The sequence below is a fragment of the Phoxinus phoxinus genome, assembly GCF_949152265.1.
Source record: "Phoxinus phoxinus genome assembly, chromosome: 10".
Classification (NCBI taxonomy): domain Eukaryota; kingdom Metazoa; phylum Chordata; class Actinopteri; order Cypriniformes; family Leuciscidae; genus Phoxinus; species Phoxinus phoxinus.
Window position 1 is genome coordinate 27,690,896 of NC_136885.1, and position 21,817 is coordinate 27,712,712.

Here is a 21,817-nt window from a genome sequence, read left to right on the forward strand (position 1 = left end):
AGAAAAAAAGTGCATGTGTAACAGTGTAATGGATCCGTGTGTCAGGTCTTAAAGTGACAGCAGCCTATATACATGCTGCCAAATTATGAGATACGGGATTATGAGAAAATATCTATATGACAGTTTCCCCCATGGTATCGATGTCAAAATTGTGGCCAGTGAAAATGCTGAGTGGCTAGTAACTACTAGGAAAACCACTAGCCACAGGCTGGTAAGCTAAAAAGGGAATGTCAAGGCCTGGAAATATATATTTTAAGTTTTTCAGATCCCTCTGAACCATTATAGTGGAAAACATCATTCAGTGTGTAGCTAGTTCAACCCCAAAGTTGCCTGTGGTTTCACTTCTTGTTCCGTATCTTTTTCTTTTTTAATCTGACACTGAACAAGCCGCTCTCAGCTAGTTTTTGGTAATGTTATCTTTTTCCCCTTCTTGGTTAGTTTTTTTCCTTCTTCTTTCTTCATTGCATTTTTACTTTTCATGTTTTCAGGAGAGTTTAAATGTCTTTTTTTTTAAATAATAACATTGAAGTGTACCAGTACAAGCCATGCTACACACATCCAACTCCAGTTTGAGTTTTTAGGATCAACCGAGGCATCGAAGCTTATGTGCAGCTTGTCATTCTCTCTGAACTGCTAGCGGGGCTGAAGCAGAATTTCAAGCACCTTTTTTTGCTGATAAATATTAAAGAATTAATGCTCAGGAAACATTTTTATATTTAGCCGCTAAAGCTGATTTAGCCTCAGTGAAACAGAGCAGACAGGTTCCTGCAGAAAGAGGCTTATTCAAATGAAAAAGCTAAGTTGACAACACTGAGCTGGTATTCACCGTGATGAGACATCGCAAAGATGAAAAGGAAGAAATCCGAGAGAGGCACAGAGAGAGCGAGAGAATATTTAAGGGTGCCTAGAGTACTAAACATCAGAGCCTCTGGCAGTGAACATCTGACTTAACATATTTCTATACAGTACATGTTGTTCTGTCATCAATCATATACACTGTTCATTTAATATTAGTTATTAGATTATTAGTTATAATATTTAATATAGCTTTACATGCATTAGAGATGTTTATCAGAAGCTAAAAACTTTACTATTACTTCTGTCAAATGAAAAAAAAATACATTGCACTTTGCAAATTATGTTTTAGATTTAGCAATGTTGCAGAATTGCTTTAATAAATGAATGCATGCAAGTACATGACGCTATTATTTTATCATGTTATTTTAGTATCATTGAGATACTATTATATTTTGTCTTGATATTTTGAAATAGTTTTTATATTTTATATTTATATTATACCTATTAAAGTTTAAGTTATTTTGTTGCATATTTTACAGTATGTGCACTTCCGTGTGCTTAGTGTACTTAAGTTAGGTTTTAGGTTCATTGTTAGTACCGTATTATCCAGTTAGTGCAAATATAAGTCATTGTTACAGTGTAATTATATATTTAAGTACTGAGTAATATTAATGAACTACTGTACATGTACTTACTATAGGGTTAGGGTAGGATTAGAGTTTGGTTAAGGGTTAGTTGCATGTAATTATGCATAATTTACTGTCATTACTATGGTAAGTACATGTAACGTAATAAGGACACTGTAAAATAAAGTACTTTTTTTGTTTGTTTATTTTGTCCAAAGCAACCTATTACACTTGCTGAAGGAAGGTAGCATCAGAACAGCTCGGGGTTGAATGTTTTCCTCGGGGGTAGAATGGCAATAGAAAACTCAAAAACTCGATTAGCCTGCAGCCAGTTGCAACAAACTCCCATAGTTATAATTTCACCTACAGTTTTAAAATAAGATTTTCTTAGCTTAAGGGGTTCTTTTGCAACCGGCCCCTGATCTTTAACCGCCACACAACCACCAGCCCATCCATTAATATAGGTCATTTTCTACTTGCTATTGCCAGTAGCAGCCGTCAGAAATGAAAGACGGCTTGTGCATCCGCACATGGAGCACAGCGCACTAGTCCTATATTTAATCCACGTCCATGCACAAGTGTGACAATAAGCCCTCTGTATGGACTAAAATCCTCTTAGGCAAAGCTTTGTGGGTAAACTTGCCTGATGCAAATTCTAAACCCCATTAGCTTTGAGGAACTAGTCAGCTGCATTGAGATTAATGGCAGGGCGACTACTGGATTTAATAGGGTTATTTCGCTGCTTCCGGCCAAGAATAAACAACAAACTTAATGCAAGACATTACTCACTTTCTCCACTGACTGATAGAAGTTTCTGAGTTCACTTGTGACTGAGGTTTGTTGTCGCTCTGTTTGGTTAAATTTGCTCTGCTTATACATTTTGTCGCATCTCTTACTTTAGAATCAGCAAGAGATTGGTGAGTGAAATTTGACAGTTATTTTCCAGAAAAAAAAGGCAATCTTATAGATGTAAATTGTATTTAAAATGTTTTCATATCGATTTCTCTGGCATGAGTGGAAAAGAAGCAAGAGGGGAAACAAGAGTAAGAAAAGGTTTAACAAACTGTGTTTCCTACCTGCAAGAAAAACACACGCTCTTTTCTCTGCACTGAAGTGATTTCGTGAAATTAGGGGATATGGATTTGCAGCCGCTATTAGGATAAATGCTGAGTGAGAAATGTTATGTGCAATTTTCCATTACAGGGTGAAAAATGAAAATCCTTATTTATCTATTTTTTAGTGCTGTCAGCTCACTCTGAACTTTACTCATGGGGATTACCGACAAACTCTCCGAGTGAGAGACAGGCGCTGAAGCTCCCATGTGAGAAACAGATGTGCGGCGGAGGTATTATAAGTTTGCAGAGTCCCAAACCTAAATGTTAGTAGCTTATAGAAGGAAACAGAGAGATAGAGAGGACATCTCCCTGAAATGGAGGATGACAGAAATCACACGTGTCTCTTCTTTTTTTTTTTTTTTGGATATGCTTTTCCAGGTGTCACATGAGACAACCCCCTCCCAGCTTCAGCTGCTTGCTGGTGTCTCCAGGAAGAGCTGAGATTACCTAAAGCTGATTGGTCACCTTAATGTGCTAGACACCACATTAAAAAGACTTAAAATGCCATTATAGCCAAATGATCAGCACAGAGTCATCGAATACACCCCGCTGGGGGGACTGCGAGCAGGGAACGGTTTTAAAAGAATATAGATTTGTCAGTCCATATAGAAAATACAGCTAAGATGCCCCCTTTAGAACAATGTACATTTAAATTTTAATATAATTAATTATCCCAATCTTCAATGCATGTATATACTGTACAATTTAAACTGTTTAACTTGCTATTTTAATATATTTAAAAATGTAATTTATTCCTGTGATGGCAAAGCTGAATTTTCAGCATCATTACCCCAGTCTTCAGTGCCACAATTGTCAGAAATCATTCTAATATGCTGATTTGCTGCTCAATTATAATCAGTTGTTATTGGTGCTTAAACATTCATTATGGTTTTTATTATGGTTCTTATTAGTCTCACATCATACTTCAAAAATCATTCTAATATGCATTCTAAAATATTATTTCATCAAATAATTATGTAATTTGTAATACTACTTTTTCAATATGGTGTTTTTTTTTTTTTACTACATTTTTGATCAAATAAGTGCAGCATTGGTGTGCATTAGAGGATGATACCCACATCAGCGCGATAAGGGATTGAACATTTTAAATGTAAAAAAGCTTATTATGTAGGTATAGCCAATGGGCCTGTTTCACTTGATGCAAAGGTTCGTTTTTGTGATTAAAATAAATTTTAAATATTACCCTAACATCCGTCTTCCTGCGTGCGGAAATTTGTTTATGTTGCTGTGACAACGAAACACGTGCATAATGAGCGCGCACCTGTGTTAACGTGCGCTTGTTGCCCTGTGTGCGCTGATGCGCTCATCTGTTGACATTTCCGAATGCCTTCCAGTTGCTTAATAAAAGCGGGCTTTCCACACAAACAAACGTACATGTTTCATTAGTATGAGAAAATTAGATTTTAACTGTATCGGGCTCGGGTGGGGTTCGGCTGCTCTGTCGGACGCGGGCCGCGCTCGGACAGAAAAAAGCGTCCCGATCCGCACTTTAGTGTGCATATGAGGCTTCTTTCACAAACATAAAAAAATAAACAAATACATGAAATAAAAATATGTTAATGATGATGAAATATCAAAATTAATAATGTGCTTAAATAAGATTTAGTGACATCCATGTGTAAAGAGGGAAATTAATGGTAGGGTGGATGGAGAGTCATCTTAACCCATCTAACCCTACAACAACTAGCATGACTCACATTCTGCGCTTAAGGATTGGGTGGGGGGGGGGGGGGGGGCACTAAATATTTTTCAATTGGGCAAGTGGGCAGGTTGACAGAAGGATGGTTGACTGACTCTCAAATAGCTTGTCTATTCACTGTTGGAGGTGTAAAAGCTTATGCACTTAGTGAGTAGACTGTTAGTGTGTCCAAAAGTGTGTTGCATTGTGTGCGGGCAGCTGGACTAGAACGTGAAGTTCCAAACAGCTCTCTGCCTTCAACTCGTACAGAGCACTCGCTCTGCGTCTGTGGAGGTGCTGAGGTACCATTTAATTCCCTCTCTGACAATCAATACTTTGGCTGTGAAGAGTGCTTGGCTTTGATTGATATGTGCTATCGGGAGAAGGCATCTGGACGTGGACTGGAAATGGGGCGAGACGGATGCTTTTGGAGTGCAGGGGCCCATCTGTCCACATTGATCTGCCCAGAATAGCGTCTGACTACTAAATCTTAGAACTCTTGGATTGGGGGGGAAAGAGCAGAAAAGCCTTCTTATCCAGGTCTGGAGTTTAATCTGTCATAGGAAGGTTTTGACATTCCCAACAGCTGTTTTCATCTGTTGCTTGAATTCCTTTTAAAACATGAGCATGTTGTAGCCGCGGACTTGTGGTTAGTGTGCATGTTCTGATACGTTCAGCTGTCGCGGTCACGCAGATAACACATTTGGGAATGGCATGCAACATTTCCTTACATCCCTCCACATCTTTTTTTAATGTTGTTTATATTGTAGATTTTAGCCTCTTGAGTCTTCTCTCAAACAACTTTATGAGAGGCATTCTGAGATGCTTTTTAAACAGTATAGAAGTTGGTGGTATTGGTGGAAGTTTAGAAGGTATTTTCCAAATGTAGGTTTAATTATCATTTGCTCCACTGAAGTTGCAATGTGCTGAAACGTTTGCTTGCTCGTGTTTACTTGTAATTCATATGCACTTTGCACTTTTTGCACGATGCAACTCATAAAAAAAAAAAAAAAAAAAAAAAAAAAAAAATTCTAGACTTCTTAAGTCTACAATAAAAAATTGTTTTATTTAAATCATGCAAATATAAAGGCAATATATTTTGCCCCCAACCTGGCAAAATTTTGATATATAAAAATATGTAATAAGCAAATACTTGGCTTAGCAAGATTCTTCTTAAATAACATTTAAGTGCACACTTATTCGAAATAACCACATCAGCAAATGTTGAGCCAATTTTATCACTTCTTAATCGCTTTTGAGATTTCATAACCTCATGACTAAGTATTTATATAAGAACTGTAATATTCAGATTTTTGTGCAGTACTGCCTGCAACTTAGAGCTAAATGTAAATGCAGGTGTATTTCCAGAATTAAAGGCACAATATGTAAGATTTTTGGATTAAAAAATCCAAAAACCACTAGAACAATGTTATATATTTTGTTGATTTGTGTACTTAAATTATCCCAAATGTTTCTAAGAATGTGTAAATCCAGAGAAATAAGCCGTTTTAACCAGGACACGTCAAACCCACGTTTCCCTCGATTTCCGGTTTTATTTTGTAGAAACCATGGAAACACCAAAGACCCTTAAATATATTATGTGTAATGTGACTGGTGAGCAACTGTTTGGATACATTCATAAAGAGAAAACTAATCATTGTTATACGGCTCAACACAGTTACTCTTTTGTTTAAATCTCGGTTTATTGATTTACTGCGAGTACCAAATTTACCATGCCTAATATCGATCTAGCTCACTGCGGTGTGCAACAAGTGTCTCATATAGTAGCTGCCGAGCGAACGCACAGAGCAGCATTATAACAACTTTTAAAACACTCAAATGTACTGTCTCTAATATAATAATAATAATAATACATTATATTTATAACGCACTTTTCATCCGAGATCTCAAAGTGCTACAGGGTTAAAAAAACATGATAAAAAATGATAAAACAGCGCTGCGTTACCCCACATACTCATGACCGGAAGAAGCAGAAGTGGTCTATAGCATAATAAAAGCTGCTCTCGAGCCGTGTGTCGTGCTTGTCTCTCATTAGCAATCGCTCCAGCGGCCTCGTTCCACTCCAACGGCTTTCCTAACATTAATAAATCTTTAATATATTACCGGTCATCCATGAATATGATTTCTGCCAGTCGTATTCTCCACCGGCTGTAGAGGTGAAGACCATGATTCCGCGAAATCAAGGTAATCGTCAAGCTACGCCTTTGTTTTGAATAAATGACCTCTAGCGGCGAAAAATTACATAGTGTGCCTTTAATATCAGTTGTGATTGGAGTCAGTGTGTGCCAAATTAAACATCCTTAGGAAGAAATATATTCCTTTCCAATTATATAAAACAATTACATGTATTCTGCATCTTTCTTTGCCAGCAGTTTTAGTTCCATATTTTGTGCTATTTTGATATCTTATTTTGAGATCCATAGAAAAAAGTAATACAGTTTTGGAACAGTATGATAAAGTAACGGATGACAGAATTACATTTTTTGGGGATTGATCCCTTTAAAGGGGTCATATGATGCTTTTTTAATGCTTTCCTTCTCACTCTGAGCGTTTTGTAAGGAGGGGCTTTGTAGAAAAGAGCACTTTTCAGACAGACTGGGAATAGAGTAGCTCCAATAATGTACTGTAGTGTGTGAAAAATTATGTTTTTTGTGCATTAAAGTAAGTTATTACACGGCTCTGTGGAATGCTTGATTCTGATTGGTCAATCACACCATTCAATGGTATGTTATTCCTCGATAACAACTGCTGAAAACAGATAACGCTGGCTCAGGTTACTGAAGTCAGCAGCACTATACGCTTGCTAGGAACTTTTTTTCTTCGTGGAAGTTTTGCTTTTGGTGAGCTAATAAAATATTAAAACTCAATCGAATCAATATTTTGTGTACAGTTAGTTATGCCATCCGGTATCATGGCCACGCTCTATTCTTTCATACAAACGCAGCTGCTGCCATTTTGTGACTATTTTTTGTACACTGTTGAATTATAGGGTAACAAACAGGTACGGTAAATTTGAAAACAGTTTAATCTGAAATCAATATCTCTTATTCCCATAATTATTTATGTGGCGAAATTCTGTTTAATAAGTATGACTGTATCCCTTAAAAGTCTAGTTTGAACTTGCCGCGCTAGCAACTGCTCTCTCTCTCCGGAAGCTTTAAGAGCTTTAAGATCCAACATTTTGACAATGCTTTGTCTAATTATTTACTTACGTGGCAAGTAGCCTTGTATAATAAGCGGGATAATGTACATCCAGCCGGTTGTTATCTCAGAATAAACCCCCTTCAGGCTGATGCAAGACCCCTCCGCTTCGCGTCCTCATCACCCCGTCGGGGGTTTATTCTGAGATAACAACCGGCTGGATGTACATTATCTCTTACTTAACCTGTTCTATTACACCCAATAAACAAAATAGTTAACTTTTAGAATAGCATTATATGACACCTTTGAATATTTTCTCTCTGTCATTTCAAAATGCAACATTTCAAAATGATGGTGCTCAAATGACCTCAAATTCAATCTTTACTCATTGCACGCGATGACCTCATGGAATAGGACAGTTTTGCAGTGCATAGCGACAGACCTTTACGACATAGCGACATTTACCCTGGGAGCTTTGGCCCCATATACCCTAGTCTTCAGCTATTGCTCTGTTTTGCCAGTTTATGTGCTTATGTTTAGCAGATTCCTCATCACTTCAACTCTGTCTCATAAGCCTTCGAGTTGCTTCAGACGCTCTCTAGCTCCCCTCTCATGTCATTTTCACTCAGAGTATGATGCTGGTATAATGGGTATAGTGGCACAGTTGGCACAGAGGTAGAGTGAGACTTGTGAGCTCTGTGTCTGGGGGAGATCCTCCCCGCGGTGGCTGTGAAGCAGTCTTTGATGTGGACGTACCCAGCAGAGCGAGCTTCTTGGCCAGAGAGACAGCCTGGGTGGAGGTTGCTCTCTGATCTCTGTCACTTCAAAGCAGGTGTTCTTTCTTTCTCAGTTCTCCATCCTTTCATCCCTTTACTCCTTTACCATTCCCCTCGCTTACTGGCTTGTTCACTCCCCCTCTGTCTCTCATCGTCTCAGCCAAGATTCCCACACAGTGGCGACAATGACATCAGGACTGATGGACGTTTCTGAGACCTTTTTGTGAGACGTTCACATAATGCTCATCTGTCATTTCTCTCTGCCTTGCCATTTTTTCCTGATTCACACACACACACACACACACACACACACACACACACACACACACACACGCATTAAAAACCTCCTCCTCCTCTCTTTGGCAGAATCATCAGTTGACATTTATTTTGTTGACATTTATTTTGTTGTTCTCAATATTACTGGAATTCATACGAGATGCTTAGTCACACGTATCTGGCTGTTTTTAAAACAACATATCAAATCACCAAATGTGGCAGTAACAATTATGTGAACACAAACAGTTATGTGGAATTAAAATAAAGCGTATTGTAAAGGGAATTGGACCGCATAGTGAAATGCGTGTATATCTCACAAATGCCCTCACCTCACCCCAACTTACAGGTATAGCTCACCCAAAACTGATCTGCTCAACCTCATATCATTTAAAAAACATAATTATATGCATACAATAGCTTTGTGTGAGAAACAGGCCAAAGCAGACTGAAAATCCCATTAAAAATGTGTGCATGCAAGAACTTATTTGCTTGCACATTTACTGATGTTCAAATATTTTGGGTCAGCAAGAGTTTTGTTAAAAAAAAATTTTTTTTATTATTATTTGTATAATATTTTTGTATTTTACAGTTAAAACGTTTTACCAAAAATGTTACCAAAAAAAATCTATTTCAAATAAATGCTGTTATTTTTGGCTTTCTATATGCATCAAATAAACTCCCAACATGGGTGAATAGCTTAAAGCAGGTGAAGAAGCACATCAAAACGCCGCAGTGCCCTTCAGTCTTACTTTATTGGCCCGTCCTGAGTCCTTCGTGTGTCAGCGCTGACCTCAGATCAGCCCTGCAGACCCAGACTGGCAGAGACAGGTCATCTGAGATCAGACTTACCGTTCAGACCCTGGTGACGTGACCTGGAAGCCTTAGGCACAGAAGCTGAAATGAGTCTGAGGGAAAAGAAAGACAGAGAGTAAGGCCAGTGAAAGGAAAATAACTTTACAAGATGTAGGGTGTAAATACAGGTAATTGTGCAGACAAGTGTTTAGCAACGTTCCCAAGAGTGACTGGCTGTTCTCGTAACAAGTTATGTAATATCCGATTCATTCATTTTGGTCAGTTGCAAACAGAATCGTTCACATTCTACTGCACAGATGTATGGATTGCAACTGCTGATGAGGACAAGTCAAATATTTAAGAAATATCACAAAAGCAAAAAAAGAGTGCTGTTTTACTGTAAATGTTTTTATTTTAATAAATAGATGTTAATGTTTCTTTTCCCAGAGACAATAATTTTTTCCTCTTAAAATATAAAATATATATATTTTTAAGCTTAAGTTTGATGTTGGATAGCAAGCATGTGATACTACCCAACATCCAGCGACAGGGAATAATGCCTCCGTAACTCTCATTTACTTAAAGGTTTCTTGTTTGCACTCTGAATAAAGATAATTTCGGATGAAAGTGATGAGCTATGGCCTTTTATGGATTGCCTAGTTGGATGATTAATAACCACTTCTGTTCCAAACTTAGGCTTGCACTTAATTAAAACTTTAGGTCTGACCACTAATCATAATTTACATCCGCAAACCACAGGACAAATTAATAATAAAATGTGCAATTTGCTTCCACACCAGTTAATATTTTAACTGGCTAGAGATATCATGCCGTGGGTGAAGCAGTTTGCCAGTGCATCCACCGGTTTTTGTCCTTCATTATTGTGTTGACCTGCTTTGTGACTTTTGACCCTTTTCTGTTATTCTTTCAGAGATCTCTGTTTCCACTCCAATTTCCCGGCAAAACAAGAGTATGTACGTAGTCCATCTGCGCTCACTTCCTCTCCTCTTATTTATATCTGTATTTCTGTCGGATTGTGTGTGTTTTTTTTGTCTGTGTATGCCTGTACGGAAATGTGAGTGTGTGTGAGTGTTCTATAAAAGAGTCTATTTTTAATGATTTTTAATCAGAGCTTTGTACTGTAATGTGCATTTAATTGCTCCTTACCTCTTCAAAGTGGACTCGAATCAAAGAACAAATCCAAATAGACTAAATGTTGCTGCGGGCTTCTATGCCAACTTTAAAATCTCTTTTATGTAATTTATCGCTGATTCTTGAGTACTGAGACAAAACTGGCTGTGCTGTACACCATCAGATGTAAAAAATAATAATATGTGAAATATGGTATATGTATAGAAATGGACAAATCTATCATTAATTTCAATGAATTAATGACATGATATTACATAGAATCAGTTCAGATCATTTTAAACAATTTTTCAGCTCTACTATTGCTGTATCATCTTTTTGAGGTGTGTGTGTGTGTGTGTGTGCGTGCGTGTTGGGTGGGGGTGGGGGGTTAACCTGTATATTAACATATACAGGTTGACAAAAGTATATAAGCATTATAAATAATATAGTACATTTGTGTCAAAATCATTAATTGCAAGGTCCAAATGTTGTTTTTTTAGTTTTTTTTGTCACAATGTTGTGTTTTGTCCTGTCTCAAGAATCAGTTTTATGCTAGTTCTCATATCAGCTCATGTTGATCTTTTACTACACTGTGCTCAAAATACATGTGTATATTTATTTTTCTAGGGCACAAATATATAATCTGTGAAGAAAAAAAACTGTAATTGTGACATTCTTTTTATGAACCTTCTTTATAAGGCAATTTGTTTGTTAGAAAGACATAATTGGTGTACATTTCTCTTTTAAGATTGTAACCTGCTGTCTGTGTTTACCAAAAGCTGGTATTATAAACTGACATTTGAATGCAGCAGGTAGCCTGCCGTTATAGAACACCTGTTGAGAGAGAACAGAGTTATTGTTTTCATTTGCATAACCATAAAATCATAGGCTTTCTTTCCAAAATGAATAATATTTCAAATGTTCAGTATCGTGTTGTATTGCACTGCTCATATTTAGGTTGAGGGTTAGGGTTAGGCTAACCCTAACCCGCATATTGTTTATTTGCCGGCTATGATTAAACAGAACAATTTAAAAACCAATCTCCATTTATTTCGCTGTCTGTCTTTCGCGCGCACACTCAAAGCTCATAAAACTTCAGCAGATTCTGATGGCAAGAGAACTGACATACAAATAATGGAAATAATAGGTTTGTACTGGATCAGTCATTCACCTGCTAATCAATATGAGACAGGAACTTCATGGCACACTGTTCATTCAGAGACGGCATCATGCTCACTATGCTTCCCTCTCAGAGTGATTATCTTCACTGTCGGATCATCTCTGTTGTGAGCAGAGAAAGTCAACGTGCAATTTGAATGGGGTATAGTTATAGCTTTTTCTGTCATAGCAATTTCGTCTGGTGCATCGTGATGGCTGCTGCAGAATGTTAATGCCTAGCTGCCGTGTTTATGAGTTACTGTAGAAGCTGTTTAAGCGTATGCGTTGATAAATGTAAAGTGCACGAGAAGGGTTAGCTTTAATTCGAGCATTCAGCTTCTATTTTGTTCTTACAATTTAACTGAGGGATATGATATACTGTATAGGAAGGGGTCAAAGTTTGACAGGATGTTATATACACAATTTGGCTGATAAGGCCTTGTCAGATTAGTTATAACTAACATTTACTACTAAGTTAGAAAGAACGTCATTACTGAGAGTCTGAGAGCCCTAATTTGTAAGATATTTGTAAAGCTTGGATGATAGCCAATGCCATGCATATACTGTACTGTAGCTTAATGATGCTATAATGTTCCTTGTTAGCTTTGGGGCTGTTTACACAACCCCGTTTTGAACTAAAAATGTAAAATGTGTTTTGGCCGTCCGTTTACACGACAATGGCAGTTTGAGTGGCTGAAAACGCAAACTTTTGAAAATGGGTCTCTGTGTAAACGATAAAGACGTGACTCTCTGAAGACGATGATGATGTCATGCACATGAGTATTACATGTTCCGTTTATAATGTTTCATCGCTATCTAATGGCCTGGCAGCAGAATGCAGCGCGTTGAGTCATGATCCGTGAGAATGGGGATCATTTTGACAATGGAGTCGTCTGTATACACGTAAAAGTCAAAGTAAAAAGTTATAGTTAGCTTAGTTTTAAGCATATTGTTGTCATGTAAACGTACCCTAAATCTATGCGTACGAAAACTATAACATAAAAAAAAAGTTATTGCAGTGATGTATGAGATGTTGCACAACAATGCAGCATTCGATCTTTAGTCTTTATTTTCTGTCACCATGCTAATCCAAAAGGTGCAAAAAACTTGGAGAGAAAGCTTTTAAATATGAATGTGTCACATGTGGCTGTGGTGAAAGAAGCGCACGACAATAGAAATACAATAACAACAGTCTTTAATATTTGAGATAACCGGAGGAGAATTGGATAACACAGCCACTAGCATAAACAATGCAAAACATGACCAAGGACTGAACAAAAGAGAGAAAATATATATATCAGACTAAACGAGGGAACTAATGAGATAATTAATAAACAGCAGGTGAACAGAATGAAACTGACACAGAGGAAAAGAATGACCAAAACAAACACACTGAACAGAACAGAATCCTAACAGAATGTTAATTAATCGTTCTGGGAACCAGGTACACTACTGTTCAAAAGGTTGGGGAGACCAAAAATATTTACCAACCAGGTTGACACATGTTTTTGGTCTCAGGGTCCAATTCTCACTATTAATGAACTACTACGACTTTTGCCTCAATAAACTCCTAATTGTTGCTTATTAAAATGTAGTAAGGTAATTGTTAAATGTAGGTATTGGGAGGATTAAGGAATTTAGAATATGGTCATGCAGAATAAGGCATTTGCTTTTAAGTACAAAAAAAACTGCCGATGGCCTAGCAATATACATGCTAATAAGCAACTCGTTAATAGTGAGAATTGCACCCTAAAATAAAGTGTTAAAAATGTTTTTATGTTTTTGATAAGTATATTATGCTTACCTGGGCTAAATGTATTTAATACAGTAAAGTGTGAAAATTTATTATTCTTTAAAATGTAATTTATTGTTGTGACAGCAAAGCTGAATTTTCAGCATTATTACTAGTCTTTTCAACATTATTACTACAGTCTTCAGTTACTGTACATGATCAAAAATGCTGATTCTGATGCTGGAAAACCTGCTTTTTTAGGATTCTTTGATGACTAGAAAGTTCAAAAGAACAGCATTTGTTAGACATAGAAATATTTTGTAACATTATACATGTCTTTACTGTCACTTTTGATCAGTTTAATGTGTCCTTAATGAATAAAAGTATTATTATTATTAAATCTTACTGACCCCAAACTTTTGAACAGTATTGTAAGTGTACAATAAACAAACAAATACATAAATACATAATTTTGTAATATTGAATGTTTGGTTACCAGAGATATTCAACAAACCATGTCTTTGTCTTCTCTTTAACAAGACTAATTTTTATGTTGTCCCTCATGTGCAAAAAATCCCTTGGGTCGTGCTAGTAGAAATATAGATGCTAACATGCTATTCTTCCTAAATCCATCTTTGTTTAGGTGGTAAAATGTTGGCTAACTGGCAGCAACAGTACATCATCAGCTTCTCTTGGCTGTCCCATTTGCAACTCTGTTAGCAGGGGATAAATCTCTGAGTTATTGCTCCTCTAGGCCTCATGAATCAGGGAGCCCTCTGTAGTGAGAATTAAAGTCCTTCTAATGGGCCGAGCTTCTGCAACATATTGCTGCGTTTGCGATCACAATAGCTACCAAGACTTGAATGCATTTTGCAAAACAAGTCATTGGAGGAAGCACAAATATTAGAAAATAATCTGCCACGGGCAATTTGATAAGTTTGGCAGGAACAATGCTGGGGGGGAAAAAAACATATTTTTCTCTAACCTAAAAAAAAAAAGTCTCATATGGTTTAAGTTGGTCTCCACGCTGGCCTCCCTGACTAATATAACCAAGCAGAATCCCAATGAATCCATGAACATGATTACGCAATCTCAAACGGTCACATTTATCTTTCCAAAGTGTGCATTTAATAGTTACAGCTGCATAAAAGGACATTTAGTAAACATGTCAATGGAAAACATTTGTCACAGCCCTGCACTTCCATTAAAGCTTCCATCATGATGGCAGTCACTTACACACACATAAATGCAGACAGCGTGGTCAATAACGCAACACTGTCTCCACTGCTTAGGCAATGGGCGAATTTGCTCTTGACGGATACAGGATGGAATAAGAAAGAGAACGGAGGTGTGTTTGTTATCGATGATTTCTAAAATGCCTCTAGCTGGCATTGATCGCACAAAAGAACTGTCCGCGTGCAGTCAGAGAGAGTGTTTATGCATTGGGTGGTGCAGTTTAGCATCAAGGCTTTGACAGGTTGCCTCTTATCACTGACATATGGATAAATGTCTTCCACCACTTCATAACTTCTCTCTGACCAGCCTGCTCACTCACGGCTGCTTTTTAAAGAGCAGCAAAATGTCAGGAATCCATAAGCATGAATATATGGGCACGATGTTATGATGTACAGATTGATTTGGAGTGCATGTTGGTCATTTCTATTTTAGGTTTGACACTGATTGATTTTGCTCTTCTGCAAGTCTGGGCCGGTTCACACAAAACACGTTTTTTTGCTGTTAAAAATGCAAGACACAGGTCAGTGAAATGAAAAAAGTGCAAGGTCTTAAAAGATTTTAACTTGAGCGCCTCGATTTTAGGATGCGGTGTCATGCGCGAGATGCTGCAAAAGATACGGAAATGTCCAACTAGCAAGTGTTTACATTGAAAAACAATAAAAAAGTAGTGCAGTGGAATGGAAAAACACGCTTCAGGATTACTTGATGTTCTTACTCATAAAAGATGCCTGCTTTCATTGAATCGCCATTTAAAGTCTTTGAAAATACAAAGCCACATCAAACGTGCACATAGTTTGGGCACTATCTACATGTGGAGGACAAATGCATTCTGACAATTACTCAAAATCGTACTTGGCCAACTGAAAGAAGCATTCCTGAGAAGCTTTTCATAGACAGTTGAAGAAACGGCAAACATATTATTTGATAACTCTGAAATAGGTATTTCAGGGAAGAGGTGTTTTCATAATCACATCTTGAGGATGTCAGCAGAAAAGCAAGTAATTATGTTGGACAACTAGCAATCGAGAGTTCATAGTGTATTATTATGTTAACATGGGATGACATCTTTGGCATAACTGAAATATCTCTGTCAAAATTAAATGCAATCTGTCACTTCAGTCATTTAATTTATTAATTAATGTATTTGTTTATTTATTTATTTTTATGAAATGGAGTAACCTACCGTTTGATGTCTTTGTGAACCAACTGTGTAAAGAATAGAATCCTGATTGTATTCGCGAGTAATTGTGGGCTTTAGCGAGTACATGAAAATGTGGCACTCGCCATTTGGCCGGTAACATTTTTATAAATTTTAACAATGCATGAACGTGAACAAATGTGAACGACGCTCGGGATAGTGGACCGGCCAGCGCTACATCGTCACGAAAGTTTAAGCTTTGACAAGAAGACCCAAAGGGAGCTCATTTTGTTACTGTGTGGAAAGCTTTATGTGAGCAAACATCCGAAGCGAGCACCCAAAAAGCCGCGTCTCAGACAACGCGGGAATATGAAACTGAGCTCTCTTTCTTTCTTTTTTTATTATTATTATAATTGTTTTATTTTTATTGAGCTCTCTTTCATGTTTTCTTGCAATTGACTTCAGTGGACAAATTCACACAAAATTATCAAAAAATGCGAGTATCCTAGTAAACATAGTCAGTTATGTCTTATGTGAACGTTAACAGTTGAGATAGTAAACGCATGTGTACAGTGTCAGTATATCAGATTTGTGCATTCGCTCTTAGAGTGACATCAGCCTCCTGCTGCTCTCTGTGTTTTTAATGTCAATCAAACAACGAAGGACAAAGAAAAAATATCTCACTGCTCTTGACTGAATAACTTTTGTAACTTTAAAGTCCCTGTAAAGGCAATTCAAAAAAAACAAAATCTAAACACATTATAAATGTTAGAAATGTATTGCTAAAACATATTACAAAGACTGTGAACTGTGAAGTACTGAATTGTGGAGATAGACCGTTAAACAGTTTTTCACCATTGCTGTGTTCCGGATTTTTGGGGCGGGGCTAAAACGGGGGCTCGATGACGCACTGGAGCCACTGAGAATGGCCCCTCCCCTAACAATATAGCACATTCACATCAGTTTGCCGCTCAATCGCGAGTTACTGTCAGTACTAGTTACTAGGCTACAGCCTACAGTTTGCTAGCTAGCTATGCCTTCGTCACAGAAATGCGTACTACCTGGATGCGATCACGTATAAAACAGATTGGTGTCCTTATTTAAATTTTAGAAAAACGATCACATCAAGAAGAGGTGGATTAATTTTGTGAAGAGCCACCTTGATGGAGAGCTGAGGATCACCGCCAAAACCCGCCTCTGTAGTGATCATTTTACACAGGATAGTTTTATAAACTTTAGTCGGAGACAACGGATTCACTGATAATCCGCTGTTACTGGTGAATGAACCGACTATCTCCCGCCTCGGCCTTCATCCTCTCGTCGTGCCAACAACTGGTGCCATCATCGGCAATGAGTGTAAGTTGCAGCGTGGTGTGACAAACTCAGAACAGATACTTAATTTTGACTCTACAGGGACTTTAATAAGGATAAGGATGTTTAATTTATACTGTGAAGACTATGCAGTGTTATTTTACATTTACTTATACTTTATTGAATTTCTGGATGGATGGATGGATGGATGGATGGATGGATGGATGGATGGATGGATGGATGGATGGATGGATGGGAGGGAGGGAGGGAGGGAGGGAGGGAGGGAGGGAAGGAAGGAAGGAAGGAAGGAAGGAAGGAAGGAAGGAAGGAAGGAAGGAAGGAAGGAAGGAAGGAAGGAAGGAAGGAAGGATGGATGGATGGATGGATGGATGGATGGATGGATGGATGGATGGATGTTTCTTTGCTGAAACGGTGCCAGCCAGGGTCGAGTTAAACTGGTCTTTACAACAGAGCGAATCATGGCACATTAACCGCACAACTTAAACTTGACACAACCTCCTTCATGTTTTATAGCATTATGAAGAAGTTGATTTAAACTCTACACGACCGCTAACACAAATCCTCAGACAAATGTCAACTTAGGAAAGATAATACTTGGTGAGGCATGTTTGTTGTCAGGTGAAGCTGTTCTAGTTCCCAATTCTAAAGGGGCCGGTCAGTAAAGAGTAGGGCAGGCAGTATACAGGCCTCTCATGCATATTGCATCTCTCTGTGCATGTTCTGAAAAAGAAAACTGTCAGGCCCAGTTAGACCCGGCTGAAAGACGATTGCACCCACGTCCCACTAGGCAAATGCTTCTTTCGGGCCCGTGCATTAACACGTCTGTTTTGATCTTTTGGCCTCATCTGCAGGCACTAGCCACTGGTCTCACAACCTAAAGAACACAGTGTTTAATAATCTACAATGACTTTCTAGGCTTAGTCTAGTTCAGTAAAGTAGAAATAAAGACTTTTGTTCTTGAAAAAAAAAAAATTAGTTGGATGTGAGAAAATAAATGTTGAGAAAACCAGCTCTAATAATTGTTACACACATCTGAGCACAATCACAACAGTGCAGGCAACTTGTGTAAACGCATATTATTTAAGTGGTTAAAATGTTCTGTGTTATAACAGCATGTCTGCTCAATAAGATCCATGCTATTTCATAGCAGACCTTCCAAAAGATCCTTGTTTATGATAAGGGTAACTGATTGTATATGGTTTCCAGTTGGTTGAAGGTGGAACAATTATGGTTTAAGTTTGCAGCTTTTAGGTCAGTGCCGCTTTATCACAGAAAATCTTTTTGTTGGGTGATTTATATATCCATTTCTTTTTGCCTGATTTTCTGTGATGTATTCTGCATTGTTGTTGCACAACTTGCTGTTTAGCTCTGGGCTGGTTGACCACCTTGGCTAGTAAAACCATCTTGACCACCATGCTTTAGATTTTTCTTAAGAGTATATGTACCATTTCAGCCCCTTCATCAAACGGGCCCTCACTCAAACTCACAATGCTTTTATGTTGTACACAATCAATTAGATGAGATGGAGCATGTCAATCAATTCCCCTTTTCCTATTTACGTTTATTTTGAACATCCTTCGGTGTGGCGCGAGTTGAAAAAGGGAAGAGAAGAATGCACTGCTCTCACCCTGGAATTTGCAAACATTAAAATGACATTCTGTCAGTGTTTGGCGCGGGCAGAGATGCCAAGAGAGACAGGCTGAAGACTAGGCTGTCACTGTATGCAGTCAAGCGCTTATTCATGAAATGGAATTACTTTCTGACAATAGCCAGGCATACTTCTGAAGCTTCCTGCTTTTGCTGGACTTTAAATCTCTTATTTGGCAGTCAGCCTCTTTTTCTCATTGGTCTCGACCATTTAGTTACCGTGCGAGTTTGTGTGATTGTGAAGAGCATTTCTTGTGTGATCTTTTTCAAAAAGGAGAAACTGGACAGGAAATTATTTACAGGGTGAGCACTGATGTTGCTATGGATGTCACTATATATATATATATATGCATTTGATGTCATTATTATTGTGCTTAACCGTTGTCATTAAACATTTGAAACATCTGAAATGTTATTTTAGCAGTTATATAATAAATGAACAATAAATATGTGGCACGCCCGGATTTTGCAACGTTACATGCGTTCCTGGATCAACTTTGTTGAATCGGGAACAACATTCCAGTCCAAAACTCTAATCCTAACCATATCCCTAACCTACCCATAACTTATCCCTAAAATCAGAGAGAAAAGATGAATAACACTGATGTAGAAGCACTGGGTTGTAAGCCTAATTTTGACACAAACTGTAAACGTGTTCCTCAAATCTTATTGGAATGTTGTTCCAGGATCAAAGATGAAAGAGAGATCAGGTTCTCAAATCTGTGTACTGTGTATCAGTTCAATGAGAAAAAAAAAGCTAATTTCCTATATTTATATCATCACATTATTTCACTCTTCTTGTGGCATTTAAAAAAAAAAAACATTAGTTTAACAATTCTAACGTATTAGTTATTAACTGGAACAAAACAACAGTTCTTCCGTTTCCTTTTTCCTTCCAAACCATTGAGCCATTGACTGTAATGGACATTAACTTGAAGAGATAATTTACTAAGAATATCTCAACAATGGAACGCATCACTCGCTTCCCAGAGACTGACACTCTTTTGGCTGAATGTGAATTTCAGTGTGAGGACTGTACAATAGGGCAAATTATAAAACAAGCTAAAATTCATAAAAGAATTAAGAACTACATATTTTGGGAGGTTTCTGTGCTACACTGTAAAATTATATGATCAAAATTTTTACATTGCTTTAACTCATCAAAAATAAGTTAAGCAATTTTCTACTTTTTTGTTATACAAGATTTAACTCATTTAATGTAATTTAAGTTGAAATTACTTAAACATCCAAGTTGATTAGCCTATACTTTCTTCTTTTTTTCTTTTTTTTTACTGTGTAAAGTAGATTCATTGTTGTAGGGAGTTTAAACCCAGACAATGTGTCTGTGCAGGTTTCAAAGGATTGTTCACCCTTCGTAAAATTCTGTCATCATTTACACACCCTCATACTGTTTCAAACCTGTATGACTTTGTTCATACACTGAAAGTCCAGTGTACGTGGGGTCCAGTTTTGGTTTGGTCCCCATTGACAATACTGTATATGGACAACATGCTTCTAATAAATATCTTATTTTGTGTTCCACATCAGAAAGAAAGTGAAAGTCATGTCGTTTTGGAACGACATGAGTAAATAAAATTAGTAAAAGTAAATAATTGCTGATAAAATTTGATCTTTGCTTTTTTTTTTTCCTCTTTTGGTGCTACAATAACTGAACTGAGATGACCTCACATATAGACACTCGCTAGTGGTGTATTCATTAGGGTACTTAACAAGACAACATGAATAGGGCTCATCTCGGAAAACATCCCTCTCTGTAAAAGACAGAGATGTAAAGGCTTCTTTTGCAGTGTGTTGCTTTGAAAAATGATCAAAGAACTAAAGCTGAGCTGGAGACAGATGTAGAACCAAACATCAATTTGTGTCTGATAACGTCCAATTCTTAAGAGGTCAGAAGTTTGGCCCCTTTTAGCTTCTGAGCCAAGACTAACGAAGACAGTGCCAGTATTAGCAAACACTTTCCAGCAGGCACGAAATGAGAGTTCAGTTATCGTGATCCTTGGCCCTCATTAAGCAATTAAAAGTCAGACGTTGACAGAGATACTACTTATTAGAGTCTGTTCACCGTATATGACTAGAATTGCAATCCGTCTCCAATCAGTACCTATTTATAAGGCAGGGATGTTTCTTTCAGGCATAACTAGAAGGGCCGGTTTTTTTGATCATCTTCCATTTGGCGTTGTCTCTTCAAATGTCTGTCATTCTATTGGATCAGACTGAAAACACAATGTGATCACATATCATAGCTATTAGTAAATAAAGTGTGATTTTAGTGTGTGTGTGTGTGTGTGTGTGTGTGTGTGTGTGTGTGTGTGTGTGTGTGTGTGTGTGTGTGTGTGTGTGTGTGTGTGTGTGTGTGTGTGTGTGTGTGTGTGTGTGTGTGTGTTGTCTATCCACTGTTGGATGCGACAGCACGTTTTTTGTTGATCAGTGCACTTCATTGCTGTCAGCTGATGGTAGTCCCAGGCTGACCACTCAATTATAAGCTCTTTCTCTTGTGACTCCCGCACGCGGTCCTCATCAAAGCAAGCTATTACCTGGCCTAATTACCAGCCAGCCAGGCATAAGTCAACATCCGCTGGGAATAACCGAGCCTGTCCTGCGAGACAGAGTGACCCTCGCACCCCTGAAAAATATTGCCATCTATTTTAATAGAGCTTTACATCAATTCAGCCAGCACACGCACGCAGGCTCACTGAAGACTAATACCATAAACCATTACCATAAAGCACCTAATGTAGTCTAGAGATAAGATGCTATAATTTCTTTGAATACCCCACAGCCTCCTTGCAGAAACGGGATATACAGGCTTTGCCAACCCAACTGAAACCCAACACACACACACACACACACACACACACACACAGCACACACACTATCACATATATAACTCTCTCACTCACACGTTTTCTATTTTAATATATTTTAAAATATATTTTATTCATGTGATGCCAAGCTGGATTTTAAGCATCATTCCTCCAGTCTTCAGTGTCACATGATCCTTCAGAAATCGTTCTAATATGCTGATTTAAGAAACTTTGCTTGTTATTATTATCAATGTTGAAAACAATTGTGCTGCTTACGTAATTTAAAAAAAGAAACATGGAAACCATGACAGATTTTTTCAGGATTCTTTAATGAATAAGAACAGCATTTATTTTAAGTAAATGTTGTAACGACG

General features: G+C 37.7%; 1 protein-coding gene and 1 long non-coding RNA gene across 6 annotated transcripts in view; one reads left to right on the plus strand and one right to left on the minus strand.

Moving 5' to 3' along the window:
• Positions 1 to 21,817, plus strand: part of tsnare1 (T-SNARE Domain Containing 1) — a 149,194-nt gene that overhangs the window by 113,459 nt on the left and 13,918 nt on the right. For 4 of the 5 annotated variants that reach the window (XR_013799245.1, XM_079625319.1, XM_079625320.1 and 1 more), the window contains one exon: positions 10,176 to 11,406. The exons of the other annotated variant lie outside the window; for it this stretch is intronic. The gene's annotated coding sequence lies outside the window, so the exon portion shown is untranslated. Of the gene's footprint in view, positions 1 to 10,175; positions 11,407 to 21,817 lie in introns of those variants that run through there. 5 annotated transcript variants of the gene reach the window in all.
• Positions 1 to 21,817, minus strand: part of LOC307005310 — a 338,262-nt gene that overhangs the window by 73,534 nt on the left and 242,911 nt on the right. The window lies entirely within an intron of this gene.